The sequence below is a fragment of the Notamacropus eugenii genome, chromosome 1, assembly GCF_028372415.1.
Source record: "Notamacropus eugenii isolate mMacEug1 chromosome 1, mMacEug1.pri_v2, whole genome shotgun sequence".
Lineage (NCBI taxonomy): Eukaryota > Metazoa > Chordata > Mammalia > Diprotodontia > Macropodidae > Notamacropus > Notamacropus eugenii.
The window spans coordinates 388,920,532-388,947,679 of record NC_092872.1 but is presented as its reverse complement, the minus strand read 5'-3'; the positions used below and the strand labels follow the sequence as shown (position 1 = coordinate 388,947,679).

The window sequence follows — 27,148 nt, the reverse complement described above, 5'->3', positions numbered from 1 at the left end:
TCTCCAACTGCGTGCTATTGTTTTCACACAGATCCTCACATGTTGTAGGATTGGAGATTTAAAGCTTGAAGGGACCATATGGACCTATCCACTCATTTTACAGATAAAGAAACTAAGGCCCAATGAAGTGAGGTCCCTTGCCTTGGACCACACAAGTGGTAAGTAGCTGAGTGAGAATTTGAACCCCAGGCTTCATACAGCAAAGTCAGTACTCTGCCATCATCTTGGTAGATTAGATAGACTGAAACCGCCTTGAAACAATTGGGCACTAGCACTGTGGAGACAGTGCTTTGGCCATTCTCCCTATATTCTATGTTCTCCTAGACAGCACAGAGCTGCCATTTTTATACATAACTTCATTGCTTGAGGGGAGGAGATAGGAAGGATTGGCATTCAGTATGATTTATTGAATGATTATAGATTCGGGTATTTAGTTTATTGTATTTGCTCTCATAGACAGAGCCAAGGTCTGTATCAACCTCATTGTCACTTGCCCACACTATCCAATGACCATTTCTCATTCAACTTGAACTCTGTGACTTTTGACATTGTCAACCACCATCCTTCCCCTTTCCCCCACACATATACACTATCTCTATCTATTCCTTTAGTTGTTGTGCTGCTGTTTTCTCTTGGATCACTTCCTACATATCCTTACTTCTTCTTGGTCTCATATGGTGACCCACCATCCTTCTCTAGCCCACTATATGGGAGTATCTCCCAAAGCTATGTCCTGGGCTTTCTTCTCTTCTCTCTTTATGCTTTCTCAGTCGTTGATCTAATTGTGTCTCATGGATTCAATGATCACTTCTATGCAGGTAATTTCTATTCAACACGAATCTCTTCCTTAAACTCAAATTATACATTTACAAGCTGCCCACTAGACATTTCCAAAATAAGGGGCTTAGGCTTATGAGAGTGAGGAAGTTAAACTCTAACAACTTACTAATAAAAGCTAGCTTAGTTAAGTTTAATAATTCATGGCAGGCTTTAGCTAAAAATCAAGTCTTGTTATACTGATTGAACAAAATTCCCATTTTGTATTTCTCACATCTGTCCACTGGCACCTCAAACTCAATGGATGCAAAAGGGAACTCATTATGTTTTTTTTCTACATGACTCCATAAACTATTCTACCATCAAATTTCCTTATTTCCATTTATAGCACCATAGTCTTTACAGTTGCTTATTTCTGCAAACTTGGAGTTATTCTGAACTCCTTGTTCTCCCCAACCCTCACCCCTAAATAGTTACCAAGTTTTGTTGATCCTACTTCCATATCTCTTGCATCTGTCCCCTCTCCACTCACACAGACGCTATGCTAATTCAGATCCTGGTTACCTCTTGGTGGATTATTGCAATAGATCTCAACGGTCTTCCTGCTTCCAGTTTGTTTCCTTTCCAACGCTTCTTGTATACAAGTTGTCAAATTCTCTTCTTATAAAAAGATCCTACTATTGAAGCTCCCCTATTGCCTCAGTATGATATATAAACTCCTCAGCCTGGTATTAAAGAATTTTACAGTATGACTCCCTTCCATCTCTCCAGTTTATTTTATATTATACTTCATAAACTCTCTGTGTCCCTGTCAAATTGACTTGCTAGCTGTTCTCTGTAAATGACATCCATTCTCCTGCCTCTATGCCTTTGCAACAGCACTTTTCACTGCCATATCTGCCACACATGCCCTCCTTACTTCCAACTCCAAAACCCAGTTCAGGTACCCACTATCTGCCCAACCAATTAGAATTTTCTTTCTTTTAAAACTTTTTTGCATTTACTTAATAATGTGTATATAATTTCCTTTCAATAGAATATAAGTTCCTTGAGACCAGAATCTGTTTCATTTTGGGCTTTGTACCTACAACACCCTAAATAGCACTTTGTTCACAGTAAGTATTTAATAAATGTTGAATTGGAATGAGTGGAACTGCAGCCAGGCATTTAAACCCCTCTCAGGGTACTCTTCCACTCTAGCTTTCCAGTTTTATTTTCCATTATCCCTTTTCAAGAAGGCTATTTTCTGGTTAAACTGGCCTGTTACCAGAACTTGGCTCCTTCATATATGTACATTTATGTTGGTTGTCTCCCATTCAGTGGTACACTCCTCCCTCAACTATGCCTCTCAAAATTTGTATCTTCCTTCAAGAGTTCGGTCACACTAACTTCTCCAGGAAGCATTCCTTGATCCTCCTAGCTAAAATCAATCAATCAATCAATCAATCAACCAGTAAGCATGTATTAAATGCATCCAGGGGGCCAAACCCTGTTCCTCCCACTGAGCATGGTGCTAAATAAGATTAAAAGGTGAATTTGACCTGTTTCCTATCCTCAAAGAGTTCATCTCAAATAAGTCCTTGCTGCTACATGGCAAACAAAACAAAACAAAACAAAACTTTTATTCTTCCAGGATTCCACTGCAATCCCTTAGCTACTGTTCCAAACCTACTCTCTTCTCCTTACACACTCATTGTCTCTTCCACATTTTTCTCTTTCAACATATGTTTGCATCTTACTTTACTTTGAAAATCTAACCCTCTGTCATAAACTTACTCTTTTTCCTTACTGCATATCTCAAAAGCACTCTACTTTTTCATCACTCCCTTCTCGTTTATTCTTCCATTTCAGGAGAAGTTAGCCTTTCTTCTTGCTAAGACAAACTATCCCACCACACTCCTAGAAAGAATCATCTACCCTTACAGCTTTGTCAACACTCATTCCATTTTCAACCCCTTGCTTCATCTTTTGTACCTAGTAGTTGCTTGAAACTACTGTCTCTGGGAGCTTGGTTATAAAAGGGGGAAGGCATATAGGATAGTAGTTTAAGGGTCAAGTGAAGTTTTTCTAAGGATGAGGGAGGCCTGGGCACATTTGTAGACAAGGGGGAAAGGAACCAATACATAAGGAGATATTGATGATTAAATGAAGAGAGAATGATTAAAGAGGCAATCTCCCAGAGAAGACAGGAAAGGATGGTATCAGGGGCACAAAAAGAGGGATGGAACTACATGTAACAGGTACTTAATAAATGTGTATTGATTTGGATTGAATTTATGGTCAAGTAACTATAATGGAAGGTAAAATGTGAAGGAATATGAGAAATATGAACAGTTCTATGATAATTGAGTAATTTATAGGATTATAGAATTACAGCTAGAAGGGACCTAAGAAAGAATCAAATCTAACCATCTCATTTTATAGAGGAGGAAACCAAGATACAGGAAGAAGTGGGTTTTCCAGGATCACACAGCAAGTAAGTTGAAGAGGAATACTTTTGGCTGGGAGTGGGAGTGAGGATTGGAAAGACTGAATTAGAGAGGTGACATTTGACTTGAGCCTTAAAGGATGGGTAGGACTTCACCTGGAATTTTTGAGGGATGAGAATACAAGCCAATTGTGAGACATGGCACCTGAAAGAGTTTATCATCTAGTTATAGAATCAAGACAAATTCATGAAAAATTACAGAACAAGTCCCAAGCTATAGATTCAAGAGACAAGTAATTAGAAACAGAATACAAGTGCTATACATTTATAGAATCAAGAACATAGAATGTCAGAGTTGGAAGGAATTGTGAATATTACCAGGAGTTCTTAATCATTTTTTGTGTCATAGACCCCTTTGCTGGTCTGATAAAACCTATGGATGATGATTTTTGATGCATAAAATAAAATACATAGCATTACCAAGAAAACCAAGTTTATGAAAATGCAGTTATCTAAATAATAGTGATAATAAAAAAAAACTCACTGACCCCAAAATAAGAACTCTCTCCACTGTGTTGAAGAGAAAACTTGAGGATCATAAAAATGAAGTGGTTTATCCAACTGAAGTATAATCTGACAGAAGATCAGGTATGATAGGATAGAGTTGGTTGGTTCTGGTATGGTAGGATGGAGCTGGTTGGTTCAGGGAAGGAGTCCCATGGCCATTATCTGAAGAAATAGATCCTCTGAATTTGCTATCTTTCAGTGACTCCGAGTAGATCATTGACTATTTTTGTGCCATTGTTTCCCCTGATGCCTACTTATCTGCAACTTGCCCTTAGGTAAATTGGGAGGGAATAGGAGAACATGTTTCAAAGAAGATAATTAATCAACCAAAGATTTGGGCAAAATCCAGGACTCTTTCTTCTCTCTCTTTGCCTCTAGCATATGACATTTCCTGAGAGGTTTAGATTTCAGAAGAACTAAACTCAATAGGATTGGGGAGTTGTGGTTCTTCTCTGTAACAGAGTATACTGGAAAAATATAGATTATGGAAGCAGAGTTTCTACGAGCCTTGGAGGTCATCTGACTGATCCAAGCTCAGCACCGGGATTTGAATGCAATTCTTCTGACTCCAAATCCAGGGCTCTTTCCATTGAATCACACTGCCTTCTGTAATTTCTCCTTTACATCCCCCACCATCAATAACAATATCAATATCAATCCTACTACACAGATTTTCAACTCTTTATTGAAGAGGGAGGTAGTTAGGTGGTACAGTGGGTAGAGAGTTAGACTTTGAGTCACAAAGAACTAAGATCAAATCCTGTCTGCAGCATTTACCAGCTATATGCCCATATCAAAGAAGGTGCTGTGCTCTATGATTAAAGCAGAATTGCAGTTGCTCAAAAGAAATGTGAGGTGTACAAATTCAGAGACATCTCCACTCCAAATGTTCATGTGAACTATTTGTGCCTGACCTGTGGCTGAGCCTTCCCAGATCTTATTGGTCTGATCAACCGCTGTTGGACAAACTGTACTTGACTCCAACATAGTGATATCATTTTGATCCTCTTCAAGACAGAAGCAAAACAATCAGTTGTGTGATTTGGGGCAAGTCCCTCAACCTCTCTCAACCTCAGTTTCCTCATCTGTAAAATGAGGGCGTTGAGCTTGTTGGCCTCCAAATGTCTTCCATATCTATGATCCCATAAGTAGGTATGTAAATGCACCACCTCCCACATATGTAAGGACCTTGGATAATGCTTATGCCTATACCTCAGTTTTCTCACTTTTAAAATAGGGATATGGAAATCGACTCTCCTTATTTCACAGGGCTTCTAGTGAGATCAAATGAGATAATCTTCTGAACTGGAGGCACTTGGAAAAGTGTTTTCTTTTTTAAAGTATTATACAAATGTAAGGCATTAAAATTAGCATGATTATTCTTACCCTGCCAGCTCACGACTAAATGGGCTATGTTGAAATCCAAGGGCCTTATATGTCAGCAGAAATATGGCATTAAGTGCAACACTGGGGAAGGAAATTAAAGCCAAGGAAAAAGAACAGGAGGGAATTACACTCCCCATCCCCTTTTTTCCTCCATGTATTACAGAGTTTTGGAAGAAGAGAAATTTATAAAAAGCACCTTCTCGATATAGGGCCCTGACTAATTGGGGCAATTTCCCAGTGTGTGTAGAGGTGACCCCCACTAGCACTTCAACAGCCTCACCAAAGTGGCCTTCAAGACAAAGAAGACTGTAATTTGACTTGAATAGGTCATCACAACATGACATCATTATTTCTATGACCAAGGAAACCTTTCTCAGGAAGTACTGTAGACAAGAGAAAATGACGAAAACATAACTCATATTGTAGACTACTCAGAGTTACCAAGTGACCTAAATAAATGTGATTGTCCCATGTTTCAGTCACACTCTGTGCTGCTCTGTGCCCACCCTTCTGTACTGCCTCTCAGAGCCAGAGAAAGGAGGAAATAAATAGTTCAATAATTGAATTGACTGCCAAATCAGTCATATGTGAAGGCTGTTCATTTAGGGGAAAGCAGCAGTTCCTTTGTGGATTGGAATTGGATATTTAATTTAGCCTCACTGAGCTCCAGTTTCCTATAGCTATAAAATAAGACTAGAATTATGAGTTCTTAACCTGGGGTCCACTAACGTGTTTTGTTAAGTATTTTGATAATGGCATTTTAATACAAGCTTTCCTCAAAATCTCAGTGCAGTTTTGAGTTTTAGTAGCTTAAATAAAATACATAGATAAAATACATTCAATATAACAAAATGAATACATTTATGAAATATTATTTAGTACACTTACTTGACACCTTAAATAAAATACATAGATAAAATGCATTGAAAAGTATATTTATTTTATAAAATATATAATACATTTATTTAGTAGGTTAAATAAAATACATAGTATTACAAAGGAGACCAATTGTACAGTGTATCCCAAAAGTCCTAGAGTAGTTTTAAATTTTTTAGCTGAAGTAAAGAGGCAGTTAGGTGGCTCAGTGGATAGAGTGCAGCGCCTGGAGTCAAGAAGACTTGAGTTCAAATTTGGCTGTGTGACTCTGGGCAAGTCACTTAACCTCTGCTTACCTTAATGCACTAGAGGAGAAAATGGCAAACCACTCTAGTGTCTTTGCCAAGAAAACCTCATGGACAGTTTTAGAGTAATACAGTCTGTAGGGTCACAAAGAGTCAGACATGACTAACAACAAATGCTTAAATAGAATATATAAAATAACATTTATTTTTATGAAATATTATAGAATACATTTACTTATTAGGTTAAATAAAATATATAGCTTTACAAATGAGGCCAACTGTAAAGGGTGTTCCAAAATTGTGGGATTTTAAGTTTCAGTAACTTAAAACTGCATTAGGAGGGGAAGTTAGGTGGTACAGGCAATAGAGCACTGGCCCTGGAGTCAGGAGGACCTGAGTTCAAATCAAACTTCAGACATTTACTAGCTGTGTGACCCTGGGCAAGTCACTTACCCCTGATTGCCACCAAAAACAAAACTGCGTTAGGGTTTTTGGGACACTGTAAATTGGTCTTCTTTGTAATCCTATGTATTTTCTTTTATGAATTTAAGAACATTAATCTGAGAAGGGGGTCTTCTATGCTTTAGCAGACTACACAAATTATGCATGACCCACAAAAGGTTAAGAATCCTCAAGACTAGAAGCGGGCTAAATTCCTTTCCAGCTCTATGAATCTATTAGCTTCATCCTAAATCAAGGCTCATAGACACAAACAGAGGCCTTGGGGTTCCTAGACTCCAAAAACTTTGAGGGAAACAGCCAAGTATATCACTGAAATGGATGGACCGAGAAAAAGCACAGGCAAGAGTCAATTGGGAATTTTGAGAGCGTCTTTATTAGCTGGGCCAGCAGCTGTCTCATGGAAAAACCCAGAGGAGGCAGCCCCGAACTAAGGTGTGTGTGTGCCTTTTAAGCATCCCAGCACTTCCCAGTACAGCTTTGAGGTTTTAACAGCAAACATATCTCACAGAACAGTTTTGACAGGGGCCCAAGTTGCTGCTAGGCAAGGGTGGCCCAACAGAAAGTGGCTGCTAGGCAAGGGCAGGGGGAGGGGGGGCGGGGCGGCAACCTTGCCTAGAAACTCAACAGACATGTCTCAACCCAGGGGCTCGGGGGGGGGGGGGGGGGGGGGGGGGGGGGGGGGGAGGGGGGGGGAGAATAACATCCACTTCACTCACATCATCAATTATTTTCTTCAAATCAGTGCCATTATCGTTGCCACTTCCCAACAAGAGAACTTTTATTTGGAAGATACTCTTCATGAAGAACTTGTACCATTTGTTCAGGAGCATGCTGGCTTATGAATTTGCTGTCAGGAAATGAGACCAATATAAGAAAGCAGTAACCTGTGCCATCAGAGCGACACATTACCCTTTGAGAGTTTCTTCCTATCTCCCCTGCAGTCTCAGTGGAGACTCATGACACCTTGGTTGGTTCCAAAGCACATTTGCTCTCTCCAGTTTCTTAGGAATCCATGCACAGTACAAGGCTGGTTGAGTGATTTGCCAAGTTCACTTCTTTGATCAAGATTAAAAAAAAAAACCAAACCTGTCTCTTCTGAAATTATGAATTAGGGGAACTCTGATTCTGTGGCAAACCCCAGTTTTCTGTGGACTAGAGTCCTTCATCCTGAGAAGAGCCAGAATGAAGAAGCCTCATTGCCTAGTATCAGTCCAAGAATCAACAACCATTTATTAAATGCTTACTATAGGCCAGGTTCTATGCCAAGTGCTGGGAAATACAAAGATAGGCAAAAATATGATCTCTGCTCTCTAGGCACTCACATTCTAATGAGAGAGGCAGCACACAGTCATTTATGTACATACAAGATATATACAGTGTGCATGGTAGACTACTGCAGAGAGAAGGTACTAGCAATGCCTTCCACTGGTTCTATTTGGGCTTTCCTGAGGTCAGGAAAGTGAACAAGATGCTGTCCCCATTCCCTGTTTTTAGGTACACAGTGAAGTTTTAATAGTCAGTTATTCAAATTTCATACACACTTCTGAACCTTCCTCTTCTCTACTTTGGACTTTCTGTGTTTTAATTGCTAGAGATCTGTTACCATGTCTATTCCTTGAGGCCTTTGGACATTACAGTTGCTTGAGGAGATGAAAAGAGGGGACAGACTTAATACCTGGATGGTTTTAAACAACATCTATCTTTGTCTATCTGTCTGTCTGTCTGTCTGTCTGTCTGTCTATCTATCTATCTATCTATCTATCTATCTATCTATCTATCTATCTATCTTTCTATCATCACAATCCTTTCAGAGTAAGAAGCCTATATAGGATAGCCCATCCATGACACTGCTCCAACAGAAAAGCTACTGTCCATTTAGCAAAGAAAAGCACCACACTACAAATCTATCAATCTCAATTTCAATCTCTGTCTCCCCACAAACATATATACACACATATATAATATATATGTATTATAAATATATGTGGAGAGATAGATATCTACATATGTGTGTATATATATATAATCTGATTTAATACTATTACAGATGTCTTATTTTTACTAGAAATATATGCAGGGAATATACTTCTTGCAGTTGTCAGGTAAATGACTTTATATATGTATATGTGTATACATACATATGCACACACATACACACACACACATGCACACACAGAATGAGAACAAATGGCTGACTTAAAAGGTTCTTGCTAAGTCCAATACAACCCATCAAGTCTTACTTCTCCGCTTCAGCCCTCTTGGATCTCCCCTATAGCACAATAGTATACTAGTATTTAGGCAATGTGTAATATGTAATCACAGAATTCAAGAATCAAAAGGAATCATATGATAATGGGATTTAGTACAAGAAGACACCTTTGAGATCATCTAGGCCCTTTAATTTAAAGAGAAAATGAAATCTCAGAGAGGTTGTATCATGCCAAAAGTCACATAGCTAGGAAATGCTAGTACTAGAATTCTCTCCAAACACAGTGTTTTTCAGACAGCAATCAATCAACAAACATTTATTAAGTGTTTACTGTATGCAAAACCCTATGCTAGGTGCTGGGTATATAAATACAAAAGTGAGACAATCCCCGCCCCTAAACAGCTTACTTACATTCTACTAGGAGGATACTTAACATTGTTGTTGTTTAGTTATTTTTAGTCCTGTCCAACTCTTTGTGATCCCATTTGGGGTTTTCTTGACAAAGATACTAGAGTGGTTTGCCATTTTCTTCTCCAGCTCCTTTTGCAGATGAGGAAACTGAGGTAAATGGAGTTAAGTGACTTGCCCAGAGTCACACAACTAGTAAGCATCTGAGGATAGATTTGGACTCAGATCTTCCTGACTACAGATATGTACTCTATCCACTACACCTCAAATAAGGAAATACAGGATTCATACAAAATAAAAGTGCAACAGTTGGTGGGGTGGGGAGGGGGATGATACTCGCAAATGAGGGAGTTGGGAAAAGCTTCTTAAAGCAGGTCTGCTGTCCTTATTTATAGCCCCATTCATAACCCACATCACCTAATTTATCACTTAATTGTGTAATTTTTCCCATATAACATTGTTTATTCTTATTTTAGGTGGGTTAGTTTTAACTAACTAGATCATAGGACTTAGAGTTTACCTAGGTCAACCCCATTATTTTAATAATAATAGCTAGCATTTTATATAGCACCTTAAGATTTACAAAACACTTTACAAATATTGTCTCATTTATTCTCACAACCACATGCCTGGCAGCAGGTGCTATTATTATCCCCATTTTACAGATGGGGAAATTGAGGCAGTTAAGTGACTTGCCCAAGGCCATATAGCTAGTAAGTGTCTGCAGCTGGATTTGAACTTACATGCAGGTTCTCTAACTTCAGATCCAGTGCCCTTTCCATTGAATTATGTTTCCCCATTGTAAGCCCCTGGAGGTCAGAGACCCTGGCTGTATCCCCCACAGCTCCTAATTCACACAAGTAGATATGTCAAATATTTTTACTTGCTTTATTGACATTTATTGGCATAAGAAGTTGCTATGTCTTACTGACGTTTGTGACTCTGCAAAAGTATTGATCAAGGGTTAGTTCCTGCTAAGAAAGGTAAAGTTAAGTAACTCTCACATATACTACTTGTGAAATTCAAGTCCATTAAGCAGTCAGCACTAAGATACCTAAGTTTAAATAGACACATGTTTTCAACAGAAAAAAAGGCATATAGAGCATGACTGATAACTGACTTGTCTAATAGTCACTCTTTCTCTCTACTCAAATAGAAGAAGGTGGTTGCTTAATCCCTGAGGGGAAGAAAAGAACACTTGGGAGTCAAGAGACCTGTGGTCTGGTTCTGACTCTGACAACAGTTTTCTAGAGGACTTTGGAAAACTCATTTCACTTTCTGAGCCTCATCTGGAAAATAGAGGGGTCTCCTAAATGATCTTTATGGATTCTTTTAGCTCTGAAATTCTAAGTGCTGGTGTTAACCTAGCCCTACACAAATTCCTCTCCTATTTTTTGAGGATCTCCTGCCCTTCACACAAAAAACAAACATGGCAGACAAACTTATAGGTCCTGAGTCTTAGGTCCTATGCTGACACATTGTGGGGAAAAACTTTTCAGTCACTACAAGCAGAAGCATCCTTAGGAGACACACTATCAATTCAATTAAAGAACAATTCAATTAATATCAATTCTATAAATTCAATTAAGGGTCTACTACATTATAGGCATTATACTAGGTGCTAGAGGTACAAAGGAAAAAATAAAATAATTCCTTCCCTTCAGTAACTTATACTAAAGTGGGCACAATTATATTAAAGGCACAACTTATACACAAATAAACATAAAATAATTTCTGGAAGGAGGCATTGACAATTGAAAATATTAGAGAAAGTCTTCAAGTAAGAAGTATCTCCTGAACTGAGCCTTAAAGGAAGGTAGAAATCCTAAGAATCAGAATTAAGGAAAAAGTACTTTCCAGATGCATTATACTGAGGAATTTATATTTTGTCCAAAGGAAATAGGAAACATTGAAGGTCTCCAGTAGGAGAGTAACTAGTGTTTTAGGAATATTAATTTGGCAGCAGTAGGGAGGATGGACTGGAGAGGAGACTGATTGGAAACTAGGATACCAATTAGGAGGCCATTGTTATAGCTCAGGCAGGAAGTGATTAGAATGTGAACTAGGGCAGTGGCCACGTTGAGGAGAGAGAAGACATACGTGAGAGAGAGTGTAGTGGCATAATCAGTAGGACTGGGAACTGATTATGTATGGGGAGAGGATGAAGAAGAGGAAAAAGTCAAAGATGTCTGAGGTTTTGAACCTATGAGACTCAACTGGGTGGATGGTGATATCCTTTCTATCAGTCAGTCAGGTAATAAACATTTATTAATTGCCTACTAAGTGACAAACAAATAAAAGGTTAGAGGAAAGGCAGGGAAGGTGTGGAGATGATGGGTTTGTTTTGGGATATTTTAAGCTTGAGATAGATGCCATTGTGTCCTCTAAATGGAGGCAGGTGATGATATGGCGCTGAAATTTGGGAGAGAGATTAGGGCTAGTTGTGTAGTTTCAGAAACTATCTGAATAGAGATTATCATTGAATCCATGGGAAATGAGGAGATCATTGAGAGAGAGAAGAGGGTCAAGGAAGGAGCCTTGGTGACACCCTTCCCTAGGTGGGAAATGGGTGATGATATAGTAGAAGAGACTAAGAAGAAACAGTCTGATGGGTAAGAAGATGAAGAATAAAGAGAGGAAAAGTTCATGAAAGATGAGAGGAGAGTATTCATAAAAAGGGGTTGGAAGGGGAACGTTCAACAGTGTCAAAAGCTTTAGAAAGAGCATCATGTCACATATGAGGATGGGTGGGAGTCCCACAGTATTCTGCCCTGGTCAGACCACATTTTAAATATTATCCTCAGTTCTGAGAACAGGTCACATTTTTAAAAGGAGCTGGAGGATGGATAAGTAGGATGGTGAAGAAAAGAAGCAGGTCAAAATTCCCTTTCTGATCAACAGTGGAAATAGACGTGAATAGTCTCTGCCATTCCAATCTAGGCAAAGTAGGGAAAATGGATCTTAAAACAAATGTTTTTTAGAAGACTCAAGGGAAACACAATTGCTTGGTTCAAGTATTTGAAGGCTGTCATGTGTAAGAAGGATTGTACTTGTTCTGGGTTTCTAGGCCATAAGTTATAGTTAGAAATATACATACATACATACATACATACATATTCTTACACATATACATACATATGCACATTATATGTATACATATGTGTGTATACATAGTGTATATACATACCATCCACATATATGTATATATCCCCCTATATATGTGTATGCATATGTATGAGTATATATGTATATATATATACACTCACACACACATATATAATATATATGCATATATATATATCACCATCTCCAGAGGAATAAAATTGCTCATACCCCTATGACCCAGTAATGCCACTATTAGGTCTATATCCCAAAAAGATCAAAGAAAAAAGGGAGAAACATAAGTACAAAAATATTTATAATATATTCTTTTGTGGTGGCAAAGAATTGGAAATTGAAGAAATACTCATCAATTGGGGAATGGCTGAACAAGTTGTGGTAAATGATTGTGATGGAATACCACTGTTCTATAAGAAATGATGAGGGAGATGGGTTCAGAAAAGCCTGGGAAGATTTATGTGAACTGATACAAAATGAAGTGAGCAGAACAGAACATTTTACAAGGTAACAACAATATTGTAACAATAATTACTATGAAAGACTTAGCTACTCTGATCAATATAATGATCCATGACAATTTCAAAGGACTCATGATGAAAAATGATCTCCACTTCCAGAGAGAACTGATGAATTCTGAGCACAGACTGAAGCATATTTTCCCACTCCCTTTATTTTTCTTCCTTTTAGTGGAACATGGCTAATATGGAAATGTTTTGTATGACTTCTCACGTATTATGGATATCATACTGCTTGCCTTCTCAACAGGTGAGGGAGAGACAGGAGGGAGGGAACTCAACATTTTAAAAATGAATGTTAAAAAATAAATGTTTTATATATAAAAAAGAATATGTAGTTGCTTTTGGTTAACTGAGGGAGATCTTGGCAATGGGCAAGAATAGATGCCTCACTAGAGAGAGTAAAGAAGGAACCAAGAATAAAATGAAGAAAGATTGATATGATGTCAAGGCACAAGTTTTGTCCAATACATGTAATATCGGTAAGACATTGATCACATGGACTCAAGCAACAAAATTTGTGTGTGATGGTCTCAAGGGTTGCATTTTTAAAATGAGTTTTGTTAATCTGCTTTTCTGTCAGTTCAAATTGATTACTAAATATATTCAAGTAAAATTTATATAACTAATTTCCATGCAATCAGCTTTACCTGGGACAAGATATACTCCGTAGTCAAACAATGGCAGACATGATTGAAGCTCATGTTGTTATCAAAACTACTGATGGCAACTTGTTCTACCTCTTTTGGGTTGTTTTTACCAAATAGTGCAACAACCAGATCTGTAAGCTCTTTTAGGTCCAGGACCAACAGGTCTGTCAAATCCACAAGAAAATGGTGGAAATCATGACCCAGGTGGTTCTGACAAAGGACTTGAAAGAAATTGTCAATAAATGCCTTTCAAACAAGATGGAAAAATGCTTGCCAGTTCATTTGCCCTCTCTGTGATTTATTTTTTCAAGATGTCAAATGCTCATGAAGTGAGCTAAGTGAGTTTCCCAAACTAGGAAAGCTAATGGAACTCCATGATAAAGGTGGTAGCTCTGGAAAACTTTCAGCAAATGAAACCAGCACCAAAGCAGAAAGAGTTGATGGATACGAGTTCAAGGATCTGTTTAAAATAACTTTTGAAGATTGAAAAAAAAATTATATCAGTGAAAAAATGCATAATCACCTTGTTTTTTAAACTAATCATTTCTAAGCCCCCATTTTTAGCAACTTTATTCTTTTACTTTTTTCCCTTAATCTGTATCAATATTAGCAAAACCTAACCATAGAATCAGGCCTAATAGACTATAAGATATTTCAGGTTTTTCCTCTTGTTTAGCCAAATGTGATTTTTATTTGTAAGTGAAACTTCCCACCTCCTCTCACCAAAGGCATTTCAAGTGCCTAAAATTTACAGGCACATTCTCGTATACGTATGCTCTTACCACAACACCTCTGCCTACACACATCTGCCCATGTTGCCACATTGCTAAAAAATGCCAAGTTTGGGCTGATAGATCCAATGGCTTTTTAGAATGTTGAGTTTTTAGTAGTTAACTAATCCAATCTCCTTATACAAAAGAGTTAAATTGAGCACCAGGGAAGGAAGAAAGAAATAAACACATGTTAAGCACCTACCCTGTACCAGGCACTGGGGTAAGTGCTATGCAAATATCATTTGTTCTTCATATTAATCCTGGAAGTAGCTGCTATTACCATCCCCATTTTACAGATTAGGAAACCAAGGCAGGTAGTGATTAAGCACTTACATACAAAGGGTCGCGTAGCAGATGAGAGTGTGAGGCAAGATTTGAACACAGGTCTTCCTGACTCCAGGCCCATTACTCTATCTGTTGCCCCATATTTTCATAGCTAGTTAGTGCCAGAGTTAGGATTAGATTTCTACAATTATAGGATGTGAGTGATAATAATAAAATAACAATAATAGTAACTAACACTAATTATAATACCTAACGTTTATGGAGTATTTACTATGTATCAGGCACTGTGTTTAGTGCTATGCAAATATATCATTTGTTCTTCACAACACTCCTGGAAAGAAGTTGCTATTATTATCCCTATTTTTACATTTTAGGAAACTGAGGCAAACAGATGTTTAAGTCACTTACCCAGGTTCACGCAGCTAGGAAGTGTCTGAGGCTGGATTTGAACTCAGGTCTTCCTGACTCCAGGCTTAGTGTACAGTCTCCACTGTACCCATGTTTTCATAGCTGGTTAGCACCAGAGCCAGAACTAGGTTTCTATACTTATAGAATTGTGAGATCTGTAGAAGGTCTTCTTGGTTATTTAGTCCAAATCCCTCAATTTATAGATGAGGAATCTGAGCTACAAAAAGGACAATCACTCTACTATAACATTAGCTAAAGACACATATTGTGGTTAGTTCTCTTCTGACCTGTCTTGTCTCCCTAACCCTCAGCACAATTCCTGCCTCTTTCTCTAAACTAAAAACATGAATGCTACACAGGAACTCTGAAGAAAAAAACAAAACAAAACAGGAAGAAAGGACTTCATCAGGGAATTACATGACAGAGAAAAAAAAGATGGGCTACTCATGTGGCAAGAGTGAGGCCTACCAGGTGAACTGCCAGAATGGTACCTTTGGGGGGCGGAGCAGAAAGACACATATACTCTACCTCTGAACCCACTGCCCATAAAATATCTGTAAAAAAAGAATCACTGGCGAATTCTGGAGCAGCAGAAGCCACAGAACAACGGAGCGGAGGAGATTTCTGATCCAGAGAGCCTGAAAACCTCTTGCAAAAGTTCCCTCACGCCCGGACCTGGAGCAGAGCCCAACCCTGCCTCGGTGGCACGGCGCAGAAAGGAGCGGATCCAAGCAGGCTTCAGGGACGGCATCTCCAGTGGCCGTGAGGGTCCCCCCACCCACAGGTGACAGGGGTCAGTGAGAGGGTCTCTTTGGCGGGTCGAGAGGGGTGTGGGGTGCCCCCATAACTCAGGCCCCCTTGGGAGGCAGCAGCAGAGGCAGCAGCAGACCAGGGCTTCCCAAGCAAGCAGAAGCCCAGATCCATTGTTGAAGGTCTCTGCATAAACCCTGTGAGGGAACTGAGCCTGAGAGGAAGCCCTGCCCTGCCCTGAGCAGCTGAACTTAATCTCACACTGAATAGCAGCCCTGCCCCCGCCCAAAGCCCTGAGGCTGGGAAGCAGCATTTGAATCTCAGACCCCAAGTGCTGGCTGGGCGGATCTGGAGGTGAGGTGGGGGTGGAGATGACACTCAGAAGTCAAGTCACTGGCTGGGAAAATGCCTAGAAAAGGGAAAAAAAATAAGACTATAGAAGGTTACTTTCTTGGTGAACAGGCATTTCCTCCCTTCCTTTCTGATGAGGAAGAACAAAGCTTACCATCAGGGAAAGGCACAGAAGTCAAGGCTTGTGTATCCCAGCCCACTCAATGGATTCAGGCCATGGAAGAGCTCAAAAAGGATTTTGAAAATCAAGTTAGAGAAGTGGAGGAAAAACTGGGAAGAGAAATGAGTGACATGCAAGCAAAGCATGAAAAACAAATAAAGACCCTGCTAAAGGAGACCCAAAAAAATGCTGAAGAAAATAACACCTTGAAAAATAGGCTAACTCAACTGGCAAAAGAGGTTCAAAAAGCCAATGAGGAGAAGAATGCTTTCAAAAGCAGAATTAGCCAAATGGAAAAGGAGGTTCAAAAGCTCACTGAAGAAAATAGTTCTTTCAAAATTAGAATGGAACAGATGGAGGCTAATGACTTTATGAGAAACCAGAATGGTACCTTTGCTATGTCAGGGAAGTGAGCAGAGCCTCCAGCACATTGGGCAGATCCCCTGGGGTCAAGTTTTTGAGAGAATTTGGATAAAAGTTATACAAGATGGGCAAGTGGAGTGGGTGGTGATTTGTGTCATCTGAGAAATGCCAGAATTGATGAGATCACAGGTCTATTTGAATACTGAAGACTGATCATTTTTACAAAGGTAAATCAACTAAGTCATGGAACCCAGATCTCTGGATTCCCAATCTAATGTTCTTTCTGCTATGCTACACTATCTCCCACCAATCAGCTGAATCACTTGCAATATAATCTTAAATGTATAGCTAGCTAGCTACAGATATAGATATATAATATAGCTTGTATATATAGTACACATTCTATATAATGCATATATTTATATATTGTATACATACTATGTTTGTTACAGTATATAAATATTATGTGGCAGAGATACTATAATATATACTTATTATAGATTAGTTATAGTATATAATATATCCTATGCATTTTGTTTACATGTAGTAATTATACTATATTATGTAATCTGCATTAAATATTTATGTCAGAGGAAAGAGAGGCAGGGAGAGACACAAGGAGAAAGAGAGAGAGACTTTTTATCCTAAAACTTCTTGACTCAGTAATCGAGTGAACTGGACAAGACAGGCATCCAAGAAGGTAGTAAGAAATTGGGAAAGATTAAGAACCACAAACTGAATGATATAGAAAAAGAAGCTGAGATCTGGAATCAGAGGACTTAGCTTTTACTCCTGACTCTATTACTTATCTGTGTGGCTTTGGGTAAGGCACTTAACCTTGTTGGGGTTCTGTTTCTTCACGTGTAAAATGAGGGGGTTGGTCTATCAAATTTCTAAGATTCCTTCCACCCATTAGACTATGAATCTATAAATCCATTTGGTCTTTGAGGCCAAGGGCTATTTTGTTTTAATCTTTGTGCCTCCAGTGCCTGGACATTTTCTCTGAGTTGAACTGAATTGGCTTTTGTGCTATCAAAAGTGGAACCTGGGCTGGTGACCCGAGAAAGCTCAGATGTCACTGTCAGAGTGCTGTTTGTTAACACAAGCTTTTAGTTCAGAGATTTTTCTCTCTGCTCTCCATGCCCAGCTCCATCTCATTAGGGTTCAGTGCTGGGGAGAGACAAAGCAGCTGAAAGTTCATCTTATAAGCAAAAACCTTTAAGAGGAAAAGTGAGAACAGCCACCAGAAAACTCAAGAAAATAAATAAAAAGGGAGAAAAAAAATCCTCTGAAATTAGGTCAACTACCTACATTTATTTCTGTTGTTTTCCCCCTGGTTTGACATTTACTTTCCATTTACCTCTGTTTGTTTAACTGATAGGAAAGAAAAATTCAGATGTTTTAAATGCCCAAGAGAAAGGAATCTCCTAGTTCCAATAAACCTCCCAGCTAGGCAGACAAGTGCCTCTGGCAATGGATTGGAGCCTCTCATTTCAATAGAAACAGACTCAGAATTTTCACTGATCTGAATTTTCAGGAACTGTCAAATCCGTTGTCAAAGGATCTAAGGGAAACTAATATCATGAGTGGCTCACTGGACTCCTCTACTTTCTGCTGCCTATGAGCAGCAGATCTTATTTACCTCTTTGGTCTGTAGTGTTCTCATCACAATGGAGGGCTTTCTTCTTTCACTATCTTAAGGGTTCTAATCTTTCCTTCTTTCTACATTCATTTTTTTTCTGGTCACGTGTTTCACTGTGAAATAACCTCCTGTACTTTGTTTGTATCCACCAACAATTTTGATTCACCTGCAGTTTTGATTCCTCTGAGATCTTGGTGTTCCATGATTCAGATATTGAGAATATTGGTGTTTAAAGAGATGGACATCTATCTATCACAGCAAATCTATGGTTAACAGGTACTTTATTTCATTTGATCTTCCCACTAACCTTATCTCTTCATTTTTTACTCTTTTTTTAGGTTTCTGATGTTTTGATATTATAAATAAGAAACAGGCTTCTAAACCCAAAAGCCACCTGAAAGGATATGTTTACATGAGTAGGATATGTGTGTGTGTGTGTGTGTGTGTGTATGTGTGTGTATTTTGGTCCAGATCTATGATTTCATTGGTGTAGGCAGCTTCCATTGATGAAACTCCCACTACTACATAGATTTGTCCAAAGTCATATAGATACATAGTAGACATCAGGTGTCAGGAAAGATACTCAAGTAGCACAGTAGAACCCTTAAGGTACTGAAAGACCAAGAAGGAAGTCCTCCATTGGTATGGGAGCACTGCAGAGTATATGAGATCTGCCACCCACTTTTCTTCAGTGATAGAAAGGAATCACCTTAATGAGACTAAAAATGTCCCTTCCTCCTATGTTTGGTAAGTAGCCCGAAACACAAGTTTGCAGTACAGTCAGTCAATAAGTTTTCATTAGCACTTACTATATGTCAGGTTCTATGCTAAGAATTGAGCATATAAAAGAAAGCAAGAAAATAAAGGTCCCTGCACTGAAGGGACATGTATCCTAATGAGGGAAAAAATGTATGTAAATAACTCTGTACCTACAAGATATATACAGCATAGGTGAAAGGTAATATAACAGGGGAAAGTCAGTGGCAGCTTAGAAGATAGGACTGAGAAATACCTCCTGTGGAAGGTGGGACCTGAAGGAAGCCAGGGAAACTAAGAAACAGGATTTGTTTGTACATATTTTTTGCTTGTTGACTTCTCTACTAGATTGTGAGCCCCTTGAGGGCAGGGGCTGTATTTTGGTTTTCTTCATATCAGCAGCACATAGCACAGTGTACTAGTGGCACGTAGTAAGCACTTAATAAATGTTCAATGACTGATTAACTAACTGATAAAGAATGGAGGCGACCAGTGCAAAGGCAGGAAGATGGGAGGAAGGTAGGCCAATGTGGATGGAATGTATAGTATGTGGATGAGCCTCAAGTCTAAGACTAAAAATGCAGAAAGGAGGCAGATTAGGAAGAGTTTTAAGTATCAAACTGAGAACTTTACATTTTTTTTTGGAGAAATTTAATTGGATCCTAAAGTTTGTGTGTGTATGTGGAGGGGTATGAGGTGGGGAGACAGAGATAGGTGTGATAGAAGATTGCCTAGAGATGAAATATAAATACTGACCCTCTCATTGCTCCTGGATGCTGTCCTCAGGCCTCGATCATATCCTGATAAAGGACAAGCAACAGAAACCTTCAGTCTCCAAATGCTCCCAAGCTAGCTTTATTTACCTCTTTATTCTCCTCCCCCTCCCCTGTAGTTTTATTTTCTCAGCTATAGTATACAACCTGGAAGGTGAATACCATGCTTTCTTTCTCCCATTTCTGTTTCCCAGGGTAGCCTGGTCCAGTTATGGGAGTCTAAAAAATACTCATTCCAGACTGGCTAGGGTCTCCTGAAAGTCATTTGACATCAGTCATTTTCATTCTCACTCAAGAAGTGATAGAAAGCCAGGTTGGTAAAACTTAACAATAAGTAGTGTATATTCATTTCATGTGCAGGATGTAAATTGGAGAGCCAGTCTCATCCTCAGAATGATGCATTACATCTGCAAAGCAGCAATGGCTCACTAATCTCTTATTCACATAGAGCTGGGTGACATAAAGGGGGAGGGTGTGGTTCTATGGGTGTCACAAAGGATTCAGAAAAGGATGGGCAAGTCTTTTACCTTGCCCCAGGTCACACAAAGGACTCAACTTGAAAAATTTTACTCCTCTCTGCTAAAGCTCAACAAAGGTAGTTTCTTGGTTTGTTTGTTTGTTTGGGTTTTTTCCACATCCAAGGGATTGGTCTTGTTGATAGTTTCCCATAATTGTCAAGGTATGAAAACTCTTTGATCCAGAGCTTGCACTGTCCCTGCCTGAACTGAACAACATCAACGCTTTCTGCTTCTAAAAAGGACTAGGATAGCAACCCTACTGAAGTGATATAAATTAAGCGATGAGGATCAGAGTTCCATTTCTGGCTTTGCTACTTACTACCTGTGTGATCTTGGACTTACCCTCTCTGGGCCTCAGTTTCTTCATCTGAAAAATGAGAGCTTTGGACTTGCTGTCCTCTGAGGTGGCTTTCAACTCTAAATCTATTATCCTGTGATCTCACCCCCTCCTCGAACCCCTTGACCTCAAAAATATCTAATATTTGCCTGCCAAGATACCTGGAATGCATTGAAGGCTCCTTTTTATAATGCAAATATATTCTTTGGGAGGGATAATGTTAAATGACTACCAGAAAAAACTAAATGGAGTTAAGATGTCATTCACATGAGCTGACCAGTCACTTAGTGGTTATTCACCTTGAAAAAATACTATAGGTAAGGTTTGATTGGAGAAAATGGAGCTGTGAATGAGGGTACAAAGGGGAAGGGTGGAGGGGGTAGGTCAGCTATAGCTAGGAAGGAAAAATAAAACATCCAGGTAGTGATATGTGGTTCTTGAAGGCCAGGCCTAGGTGGGCCACTACTGTGGGAAAGCTGAAAGGGATGAAATGGGGAGAAATGATGGAAAGATTTGGAAGACAGACTTCATCTCATTTCCATTGCTACCAATAGCTGGCTTGCCTGGCTATTCCCTACCTTCTTCCTTGTACCCCAGCTTCCACTGCAACTAAGAAGATTTATGAATACAGTTACATTCAGATCTCATGCCAACAGTTTCCAAGGAGAACAGCAAATGATGGAACCCCAAAACTGTTCCCTACAGGGCCCACATAGGACTTTCCAATGGTGGATGCTCCCTAAATCTGTCTGATTGGTTAGTTGACTTCTAGTCAAGTGGCTTTGCAGTTTCATCAGATGTCAAACTAGTAGTTTCAGTTCTTAAGGCCCTTCTATCACACAAGGGAATCAGAAACTATTCTAGATTCCTTTTCAGTACTCTGCCCATTTTCCTTTAGGCTCCTCCTGATTTGTCTTTGTTAGAAGGTGTGATGCAATGGGGAAAGCAGTGGAAAACCTTGGTTCAAAGCCCAGTTCTGTCACTTAATACTTGTGTGACATTAAATGTATCACTTCACTATGTTGGGTTTTTGTTCTGTACAATGAGAGTGCTGGACTAGAGAAATGTGAAAATCTCTTCCAGTTCTGAAGCTAGGGTTTTGTGCTATTTCATGAACCATGGAGAGAGCACTGAGTTGAAAGGTAAGGCACTTGACACAGAAAACATGGGAAAATGTGCCTCCACCCCTTCTTTGCAGAGATTGGGAGACAATGGACATGGAACACCATATATGACTATCAAACTGGGTTGCTATGTTGGTTAGTGTTGGTGAATTGCTTTTTCTGGTTTTTTGTTTGTTGCTTGCTGGGAAGAAAAGTGGAGGAGGTATAGACACGTTCAAAAAGGAAGGTAATGTAAAAACAAAAGATATCAATAGAAATTAATAAATAAAATCATGGTATTAATAATTTCTAAATTTCCTTTCAGCTTTAAAATTCATTGTCTACATATTCATCAGATTCAAGGTCTGGGAGCATTGGATTAGGTGAGAAGGCTTCTGGGTCTCAAATGAAAAAAAAATTTAAAGAACTTCCTGAGACATTAGGAAAAACCCTCACACCAGAACCCACATCAAGACAGTAAATCCATAGTATTGACAGACTGTTGACTCATTTCCCCCAGGAATTTTGTGCAACACTAGCAGATGAAAATGTATCTTAGGTAGCAGATGCTGCCGTATTTTCCCCACATCACCAGGCACGAGGCCAGAAAGGATTTGGCCATTATATACAATGGGATCAGTCGTCTGTAAATAGAATGCCAACCCTGGCAGCCACTATTGTGGCTAAAATATTTCTTCTCCTTGAAACACACAGTCATTGCTGCTAGGAGCCAGGCACAAGCTTCCCAATGGCTTCCTGGTCTGGATTTGGATTCTATTTTGTTCCCAGAAGGAGCATCCCACAAACAGGTGCCCTGGCTGTCTTGCTTTGCCATCAGTGACCCTGAGAGTTTTCACATTCAAATGAGGGGGGGGGGTCCCTCCTTGGAGGGAGAGAGGGGAAGGGGAAGGAGATGATAGGATTTCAGTTCCTGCCAGATTTAGAAGCCACTTGTGATGAAAAGGAAGAAGAAACAAGATCTAGGGCTGATGTCATCTTAGTTACTACTCAAAGCACCAGCTAAAATAGGGTATTATTTGAAAATATTCTTTCAGCTCCCCTAGTCACATTCTCCTGAATTACCTGAAACTTGCAGGCAGGAGTAAATGCAATTTAAATGTCAAGCCTATATGTTGAAATCCTGGCACTTCCCATCATTTACTCATTGACATTTAACTTAATAGGTCCCTCTGCAATCCTTCCATACCTAAGGCTACCACGGATGCTATAGAGTAAAATTTTATTATGAGTACCTTGGCTGGGCAGGACTCAGGCAGTTAGGCAATCTGGACCTCCAGGCTTTCCAGGTAGCTGAGGGTTTACTCTACAAGCCTTGTTTGTTCACTCCGTCAAGCTGCCAACGTAGAACTCAACATAAGCAAAGGATCCTGAAAGCAATTTGACCTTTTCCCCCTGTAACTCAGAGCCATCCTTATGAACACCTCAGTACCATAATATGATGGTACCCAGTGGGCCCACTGAGGGATGACGAGTAATTTGGTTTCTCTATAAAATGGCCCTAGACTGTTGGGTTTTGGGAATTCTTCTGTCTCCTCCCTTACTTATAAGTCCACAAACAGTGTCACAGCACACTGCTTTGAACTTGCTGTTGTTGTTTTTACCTCCACCCACCTTTTCTGTTTCCCTTTCTAATTTGCTACAGGCTTGGAAGCCAAATTAATTCATTCATCAGACAATAATGTATGGAGAGGATAAAAGGGGCCTCTGAGTGTGACAGGAGATAGATGGGCAGCTTAAAAGGTATTTCAACAATACTTGTTTAGCAGGCAGAGAGGAGACCTGGAGAAAATGCTGGTCTAGCACATACTTCAACCCCTGTTTCTCTGAAAAAGAAAAAAAGGGAGAGTGCCAGCATATTCGATATGTTCAGTAGATGTCAACCCCAATTCAGGGGAATATTTTTTTCCACCTTAAAAAGGTCAACTTTTCGACTACAAAATGTAGTACTTCCATAACATTTTTCAGAGTGATGAGAAGAATTTTTCCAGAGTCACATAATTTAGAATTGGGAAATACCTCAGTAGCCATCTAGTTCAACCCATCCCTGAAAGGAATCCCCATTGAAAGGTACCCAACAACTCATGGCCCAGCTTCTGCTTGAAGATCTCCAAAGAGAAGGAGCCATCACTCTTAAAGGAAACTCATTCTACTTTTGAACAGTTTTAATCATTTGGGAATTTTTACTGACATCAAGCTTGAATTTCCCCCTTTTCACCTTCTACTCTTTGCTTGTAATTCTTGTAATTGCTTTATCTGTCTCATATTTAAGAAAATGACTTTTTAAAATCCAATGTAAAACTTTACATTTATCCCCACAGAATTTCATTTTATTATATTTTATTTTGATAAGGCAGCTAGATGGGGTAGTGGATAGAGGGCTAGACTTGGATTCAGAAAGACTCATTATCTTCCTGAGTTAAAATCTGACCTCAGACACTTACTTGCTGTATGATCCTGGACAAGTCACTTCACCCTGTTTGCCTCAGTTTCCTCATCTATAAAATGAGCTGGAGAAGTAAATAGCAAATCACTCCAGGATCTTTGCCAAAAAAACCCCCAACCAAACAAACCCAAATGGGGTCACAAAAAGTCAGACACAAATGAAAGGACTCAGCAATAATAACAATAGATTTGATCTGATGCTCTAGCTTATCAAGATCTTTTTGGGTTTTGACTCTTTCATCCCAGTTTTAGCTATTTTATCAGCTTTATCTCATCTGCAAATTTGATATGCACACTATCTATGCCTATATCTAAGTCATTTATGTAATATTAAACAGCACAGTCTGGTACACTCCACTGGAGTACCTACAAAGTTGACTTTGAACCATTAACAATGCTCTTTGAGCCCAAACTTTTCTGAATATATCTAATTGTGTTATCATCTGGTCCCACATTTTTCCATTTTCCCACAGTAATTGTGTAAGACATTTTAGCCAATATTTTACTGAAATATAGGTATGCCACATTTATGACATTCCCTGATGTATTTGCTTAGAAATCTGTATAGAAAAAGGCAATGAGGTTATACTGGTATGGCTCATGAAGTCACACTGACCCTTTATAATCACGAACTGTGCCACTTAATGCCTTCATGGCATTGGGAAGCTCACTTGGCCTTTCTGGGTCTGTTTCCTCATCTGTAAAATGTGGAAACTGGACTAGATAATGTGTGAGGTATCTTCAAGCTCAAAGATGATGTTCTTGTTACTCTTTTTTAGTTTCAGAAAGTAGAAGTAGGACCAATGGGTGGAAGCTACAAGGAAATAGATTTCAGGTGGATTTTATGAAGGAACTTCTTATGAGTTAGGTCTGTCCAACAATGGAATGGGCTATCTCCTAATATAATGAGGTCTCCATCACTGGAGGCTTTTAGGGACCACTTGTCATAGTTAGTGCAGGTAGGATTCATATTTCAGGTAGGGGTAAATGACCTATGAGGTTGCTTTTTCACCCTAAGGTTCTATGATTCTTTGGATAGACAAGAGTCTTGCCACTCTCCTCACTTAATGCTACCCAATAAACATCTTTATGTATCTCATCGTTTTCCCTACACTCAATCTTTTGTTTCCACCACTGTTGCCCTAAAGGCCAGACAATATGAGTTTGTTGGAAGTTCATCTCACAGTATAGAGGTCTCCTTTAAAATGAAGTCTCCACAGAAATATTTCTTCTAAAAGCAGGGATTGCCTGTAACAGATGTACAAGGAGGTACCTATATATGCCCCCATACAAAGCCTGACTTCTCTTTCAAAGTCTTCCAACCCCATTGTGCAACCAAACTGAGGAAGGAATTGATGATTCAGTTCCTGCCAACTTGGTTGACAAGCACCACTGGCTTTTGCAATACAAACACCTGTCCTATGATATGACGACAGTGACAGTCAGCTCATTTATACTGCCCACCAATGGCCTTATTTCTAACAAGTGGTCCCTGCCAAGCCAGGCTGAGCTCCAGACAGTACTCAAGGGGTAAAGAACCATACAAACAGCTTATTCCTGGCCATGCAAATGAGCTGTACAATGAAGGTTAACATAGAACATTAATTTTTCCACTAAAACTCAGAAGGCATTGAACCATAGCCTGAGAGAATTACTTCATTGGATTTTTAGAGTTGGAGGGGAACATAGAAATCATCTATTTCCACCACCTCATTTTACAGAGGAGAAAGAAGAGAAACAATAAAACTCAGTAAAATCTTCCCAGGTTGATGCCACTCAACTCTGGTTGCTCCTAGTATGATCTGGGGATATACTAGAGGTAGCTGAAACTGGTTCCTGAGAGCCAATTGTTAAATTTTCAGTGTGATCAGTTATACCTTGAAAATTGGGAAAAAGTTACAAATCAGGGCTTGATTTATTGTTTTTTAGATCGACTAGACTCAAGAAAGTGACAAAATGTTAATGATGCAGATTAAACTCAAAAGTGAGTCATGCATGCCATGCCATCTTTTTTTTCTTTTGGAGCTCCAGCTGTTAAACATATACTAGCACACCGCTGCTATAATCCTTCTAATACACTTACACACTTGGCTATTTATACAATCAGTAAATAGTTTTATGTCTGTATTTTGATCTGAGGCCCTTTAGGTACTAAATATATAGTTGGAGCTAAACTGACTATTTAATAATTTGGTCTGAGTTAGCCTAGTAAATTAGAGACCAAAATTATGGGTCCAATTAGTGCGTCCTGTTAGCATTGCACAGAAAAAGATGGATTTGGTGACACAGGCAGTCCTCTTAATACCAACTAGGTAACTTAAAGTTTCATAGAATATTGCAATTGGAAAGGACCTCAGAGTTCTTCTAATCCAACCACGGAATTGATTAAAAATCTTGTCTACACCTTCTCTGAAATGTGGTTATCTTTCCTCCACTGGAAGACCAATTATGATAGGTAGCTCCCTCCCTCCCATTCATTTTGATTTGAGACAGCATTGTTAGGAACCTTTTCTCACATCAATCCTAAATCTTCCTCTCTTTAACTTCGGTTCAATTAAACAAGCATTGATTAAATACTGATGTGCCAGGTTTTGGGCTAAATGAAGAGGAAGAGGAGGAAAAGAGGAAGAGAAGGAAGAGGAGAAGAATGAAGAGAAAAAAAGGAAGAGAAGAAAGATAGAAATGAAGGGAGAGACAGAGACAGAGAGAGATATAGAAAGACAAAGACACAGAGAGAGAGACAGAGAGAGAGAGACAGAGACAGAGAGAGACAGAGAGAGACAGAGACAGAGAGATGGAGGAAGGAAGGAAATAGAAATGGAG

At 39.2% G+C, this 27,148-nt stretch overlaps 2 long non-coding RNA genes and 1 pseudogene across 2 annotated transcripts; 2 read left to right on the top strand and 1 right to left on the bottom strand.

Annotated features, from left to right (window-relative positions):
• Positions 1-7,571, top strand: LOC140526044 (uncharacterized). Its single transcript, XR_011974220.1, has 3 exons — positions 1-158; positions 3,202-3,253; positions 7,484-7,571. It is a non-coding gene; the product is annotated as an uncharacterized lncRNA (long non-coding RNA).
• On the bottom strand, positions 7,500-21,310 carry LOC140526037 (uncharacterized). The gene is made up of 3 exons (XR_011974212.1): positions 20,052-21,310; positions 19,888-19,931; positions 7,500-7,588 (listed from the first exon to the last, which is right to left on the bottom strand). It is a non-coding gene; the product is annotated as an uncharacterized lncRNA (long non-coding RNA).
• LOC140529590 (small ribosomal subunit protein eS1-like) lies at positions 13,364-13,998 on the top strand (annotated as a pseudogene).
• Positions 21,311-27,148: the final 5,838 nt, after the last annotated feature.